Source organism: Daphnia magna, linkage group LG3 (genome assembly GCF_020631705.1).
Source record: "Daphnia magna isolate NIES linkage group LG3, ASM2063170v1.1, whole genome shotgun sequence".
NCBI classification, from domain to species: Eukaryota; Metazoa; Arthropoda; class Branchiopoda; order Diplostraca; family Daphniidae; genus Daphnia; species Daphnia magna.
Window position 1 is genome coordinate 5,727,652 of NC_059184.1, and position 6,090 is coordinate 5,733,741.

The following is a 6,090-nucleotide window of genomic DNA, read 5'->3' on the forward strand; positions in this document are numbered from 1 at the left end:
CCATTTTTCGTTTGTTGTTGTTCCTTTCTTCGTTGGCCGTAATTCTGCGTGTCTCCGACTGCGAGATATCAAGAGAGCCAACGACTCAACCGATCGACTTCCTGTACGATGTTCGCCATTGAGGAGAACGCCCTCTTTATTTTTTCCTCATTGTTCCATTCGTTTGTGCTCCACAGCCAGGCCACCGATATTTTCTGTCAACACACAAAACAACAACGCAACATTTAGTACAAAATCAAGCCCAAGGCACGACTTGCATCCGTTGCCAACGCTAACGCCGATGATAGACAGACACCATCAATCATCTTGCAACAGATAAAACCGGTCCTTTGCTCGATGCTTCATTTGATTTGTCTATGGCACCGAATTTTATGCTATTTCGTTTTTTTTCTTTTCTTGGTCCAATCTAAAATGTGTCTAAATTGATTGAAATGAATCGCTCACATTTTTCCCCGTTCCCCCTTTTTTTTTTTTTCGTGAACATTTTCCCGAATTCGAGTGGCGTGCGCCCGAATCCACATCCTGAAAGCGAGTGGAGATTGTGTTTGTTTGCTCAAGAAAAACGGCTCATTTGAATGATTAAGATGACGTCAAGCTCCATCTCACTGTTAATGGCTTATCAGCGCATGGTGTCTTTGGCGGCCAGGAAATGGAACGAGGCAAAACTGGTCGCCAAAATCCAGTCAAAGTCAAGTCGGTTTTTCAGTTTTACCGTCCGTCCCGTTTGTTGTTGTTTTTTTTTTTCTCTCGCTCATAACGAAAGCAGAATAGATTAACATCAAATCTCCAGTTTCATTTTTCCGGATAATTGGAGGGGGGAAAGAAAATACCCTCTACTATACGCCGAGAAAAAAAGTAAAAAACCAAAGGAGAAGAAAAAGGGCGGAAAGACAAGTTGGCGTGTGTGCTTGTTATGTTCATTTCTTAATGGGCTGTACCGCCGAAACGACGAGATTGAGTAAAAAAATATTCAAAAAAAAAAAAACACACCCCCCCAAAAAAGGTGAAAAACATGAAATGTTTCCGTGAAATTCGAAGCCATCGCCGTTAGTTCGCGGGACAAGCGGAAAACGAAAAGCAACAACCCCAAAACATTCCAAGAAATTTTCAATAGTGGAACGAATTCTGCCTTTTATTTTCTACGTTGCCGTGCCGTTTGGAAAACAAAAAACACTATACCCCCAACTAAAAGTTACTTTTAAAACAACGTCTAATATCCGCACCCAACGACCATTTAACACCACAAAAAAAAAATATACATATCCCTAACAAAGAAGACGGTTGCTGAGATTCGTAGGTCCAGAGTAATGCGGATGCAGAGGCGACTCTCACGCATGCAGCGAGACGACAGCCAAAGTTTTTCAACCAACTTTTCGGCGACAGGGCGTTGAGGTCGACGAGGTAATTAGTTCGAGTGTAGAGTTGAATAATCGAATTGTGCCCTTGCACAAGCTACTGGGCTGAAAGCAAACCAAACAAGCAACAAGCTGCGTTTTGAGCGTGATCAGCCCGAGTGTACAGTAGAACGTGTTCATAGTTCTAACGTCTCTGGCAGATTCGTTTTTCTAGAAAATCCCCCTCCATTGGGAATCTCATGAATACATTTAGAAGCTCAATCCTCGATACATATACAGCAGTGCACTAGGCGACTTTAGGTCGATAATACATCAACCCCAAGCCCCCAAGAAACGTCGGAAACGTTGCCCTATTCGTAAAAACTCGTTTTGCTTCGTGACGAATGGGCCGAAAAAAATCGAATAAAAAATTTGGAAAAGAAAAAAAAAAAAAAAACATTTTTGGAAAAATGAGAGGGAGTTGCACGCAGTTGGTGGACATAACCTGATCTTGTGGCAAAAGAGTGGAGCGACCAAAATAAATAAGCCAAACCGTCGACGAAAATACGAGTGGGCGAGGTGAGAGATGGTTTCGGTGTCGGACGGTAACGTCCACGCAATTGGATACAATTAGGCATGCACGTGTCGCACTCACGCTCCACCGCATTTTAACTTTAGATTTACGATTGAAAAAAGGCTTGAAATTCCAGTCAACATCATGACTATCCACTTCCAAAATTATGAAACTGACGAAACTCTTGCAATGTTTTCAAACAATTCCTCGAGTTAATATTTTCAACAAAAAAAAAACAAAACAAAAGGTGCCAATCAGCTGCACGTCTGGAACCAGCCGTTTTATTTTGAAGCTCAACTGTCGTAGCGATTTCCCGGTATTTGTTTTTTTGCGTCAACCAGACGTTATCTCACGTTGTTGTTTTTCACGGTTGTGTGCCATAAAGGGAAAAGAAGGATATGGTTCCGTTAGCCGATCACGTCTTATACGAACCCCCATCTTGATCCTCATGTGTACCTCATATCTCTATTATTAGATATGTAATACTTGAACTTTGAGAAGAAAGAGAGGACAGAGAAAGCCGTACATGTCAAATGTCACTGGCCTCTTGTTCCTCATTCTCTTGCGATCTGCGATTGTTGATAGAACTGACGCAGGAAGCCTTAGAAAACTCTCTTTCTCTGCACGTGTTCTTTTTCTTCTTCTATACCCTTGTCATATAAAGCTGTATAGACGGGTATGCGCACATTAACTGCAATACCAACTTATCTGAGATAGTCTCTTCATAGTACGTTCCTCTATCTGTTTTTTTTTGTCGTCTACTCGTGTCTTGTTATTCGGCGCAATTAAAGATGGAATGGAGAAAAGAGCTGAGGCCACGCACGCACGCAAGAATGACGTGAAAAAAAAAAGAAGAGGGATTTTTTTTCTTTTCTATTCCACATTTTGCGTGGGGGGAGGTCATTTGAGTTGACGTCCTCCTCCCCACGTCCCACTTTCATTCTTTTCAGTACTTCCTATATTTTTATTTTTTTCGACCGGATTCAGCTAACGACACGCCCGTCCGGAGCACAAAAAGAACCCAGCACTTATTTGTTATTTCATGTTGGCAATAGAAATAAAATGAATCTGTTTTCCCTATCTTTTTCTTTGTACTATATTGGGCTAAAAAAAAAAATCGAAATAATACAGGGGGGACAAAGAGAATGTACGGTAAATCAGTACGTATGGAGCGTGAAAGATACCTGTGTAGTACCTGTTGGGCGTGTGGCAAGCAAAGCAAGCCAACAGGAATGGGGGGGATAGACTGTGACAGATAGAGTACGAAATAATGATAATTATACAACAAGGGCAGAAGGAGGAAATAAGGCCAACTTATGCGATGTGTGCTCAAACAAAGTTTAAAAATATAAAATCCTGTCAGTGAGCGCACAATAACCGAATAACGCCAACCTCTTTCAGAGCTCTGACAACAAACTATTGTGTTATAAGGCAATTTGTTATAGACTTTATTTGTTTAAATTCTACAAAGTTATCCGCGCTTTGAAAACGCTCGTTTTTTATTTGTTCAGTGAATGCCAGAGCTCAACTCTCTGTTGAATGCTGTCGGAACAATTTTTCGCTGTTTGATTTGTGGCTCAACATCGATCGAGGGGGGGATTGAAAACTGTTTCGAGATGACGCGACAACATTCAATATCTACACAAACCTCGTAGCGGCTTGCTGAAGTCAAAATGGTCATCGTCGGAGACTCGCTTGATCATTTCTCTCTCTCTTCTATCCTTGATGAATAAATACGGGCCGTCGACTATTGGTTTTAAAATGACCATATGAATCAACAATTCCATTTTCGTCTAACCATAGCAAGCCAAGTAGTGGTTGCGCACATTTCTCGCTACGATACGCTAAATTAACGCCGGTAATATGGAACAATTCAACCCGCCGCACAGTCAGATATTTCTAAGCGGAATAAACAGTTAGACTAAGTGTTGCTCTGGCTGGCACTGCTTCCTCCGACGAATAAGGCTTCGGTTCTCGGAACTCGGCCTTGCGCTCCCCTCTTGCCATTGTAGTTGGCCTTAACAGCTGTATTATGTAGTCGGTTATGGTTATGATTATTCAAGATTAAACTCCCACAGAATGTTAAAGCAAGACAGAGTCCACGGTAGCATTTTTTTTTAAATTTTCTGCCGGATCATTGACTTTCTATCCAGCACAGCTTTATATTTAAGAAGAAAAAAAACATTATTTTCAAGTAACACAAAGTGCGACAACCAAATTTCGTTCGGGTCCGATGAAGTTCTTTTTCTTGTCGTTCTCTGATGCGTTTCAGTCCTACCCCTGGGCGAACGAAGGAAGGACGCTGGATGTTTTAGTTTTGGCTTCATGTCATCATCCACCCCATCTTTGCTCGTTTTCTTACTCAACATTGAAATAAAATAAAAACCGTTCTCAACCAGCAGTTACGTCCCTATCTGTGGCCATTCTTTGAAGGTGATTGTTTTCTTTATAGATTGCCCTCCTCATTCCTAACAGAGCTGCAAGTTGTCCTGGCAAACATTCGTTCATTTCTTAGACTATCTCGTTTGTTTTGTTTCTTTTCAATCTCAATTTTTAGTTTCTCTTTCTTGTTCACGTTACGAAACGCGAAAACCAATAAAAATGGGAAGCAACAGTCATTGACTGTAACGCCATGCCGGTACCAAGACTGTAAAAAGAAAAGCCAATCAATAAATCAATGTGCAAACGAAGAGCGATGGAGACAAGCGAAAACTTTTAACATTAACGGAAATCCGTTTGGGCGATTGACGTGTCGTCGTTCAGCATAAAACGATGCGTTTTGAAACACGAGAAGGAATAATTGAAAACAAAACAAACTGAGAGGGGAAAAAGAAAACGTCTTCTAAAACGAGGATGCGACTTTGGATGAAACATTTCCGTTGGGGGTCTAAACAAGTAAAGATCTGACAGTTGGGACCGACTTACAATAGACAACGTAACAATCTCACTGGAAGCTTGTTATTCAAACTCTAATTTATTTTTCCTACAACAGTGACTTTGGCAAAGAGATTGGGCGCGCAAGTGTCTTCCTTTTTATGCCACTCTACTTTCTGTGTCGCTTCCAGGCGTTCCAACATTGATTGCAAGTTACCAACAGAAAACAAAAAGGCCGAAAATGCAAGACGAAAAGAAAGAGGCAAAAAAAAAAAAAGGTCGGACTTGAATCAAATGAAAAAGAACCACTGCATCGTGGGAACTTGATTGCTGAGACGAGTCGCTCAGTCAAAGACGCGTTGTGTGCGATCCAATGTACTACAATAAATGAAACTCCCTCTTTTCTTTGTTGTTTTCGTCGAATAGAGAGAAGAAGAAGAAGAAGAAGAGCTTAGTTCCTCGTCGATTCTCATCTCTGTGTGTGGCTATGAACTGTCCAGTTTATGATCCAGCGTCATTTGTTTTTTGGCTTTGCGGTCTCGTCGCCATTTAGCGCTAGACTTTGGCCACAAATTTCCACAAGGTCTTGTCAATATTGAACCTTTTCAGCGACCATCCGACTGTTGGAAAGATCAAACACTTGCAGCCACGCAGCGTAAGATCCACACGAAGCAGCCAAACTAAAAATGGATGTTCGCTTCCCCCGCTGAACGCAGACGGTGTAAGCAGGAAAGAAAAAAGAAGATCAACCGTGTCGTCCATTTCATCAACGACACTTCGATTTCGAAAAAGAAAATAGATTTCGCAGACTACGAAAAGATGCTGTGACATTTTTCGAGACACCGTTTTCAACTGGCAAATCACCGTGGAAAATGAGTTGTCACATCTGGTTGCCAAGATGAGGCCCAACACGAAAGTTGAGTGAACGTCGGAATTATTTCCACGCATCAAGCCTCATCTCTTGCTTATCACTCAACTGGACACCTATTTATAGATTGAATATAGTACTAGTATACAATGTAGTTATGTACAAGCTCCAGTTTGATTGGTGTGGTGGTGGTCATGGCTGCTACTTGATCCGTTACCCATAGCAACGGTGTTATGCGCTTAGCCAAACATAAAGACGAGAAAGCGCACGACAATGTGCAATCCATTGAAGTGAAGGTAAAAGGCCAAAAAAAGAGAAAAGGGTCGGCTACATCGTTTGCCTTCGTTCTTGTCTCGCTCCAATCTATCAATTACGTTCAATTGTCGAGCGTCTTCCACAGAAGAACAGACAAGCTGCTGGTCGTTACCGTAGATCAAGAC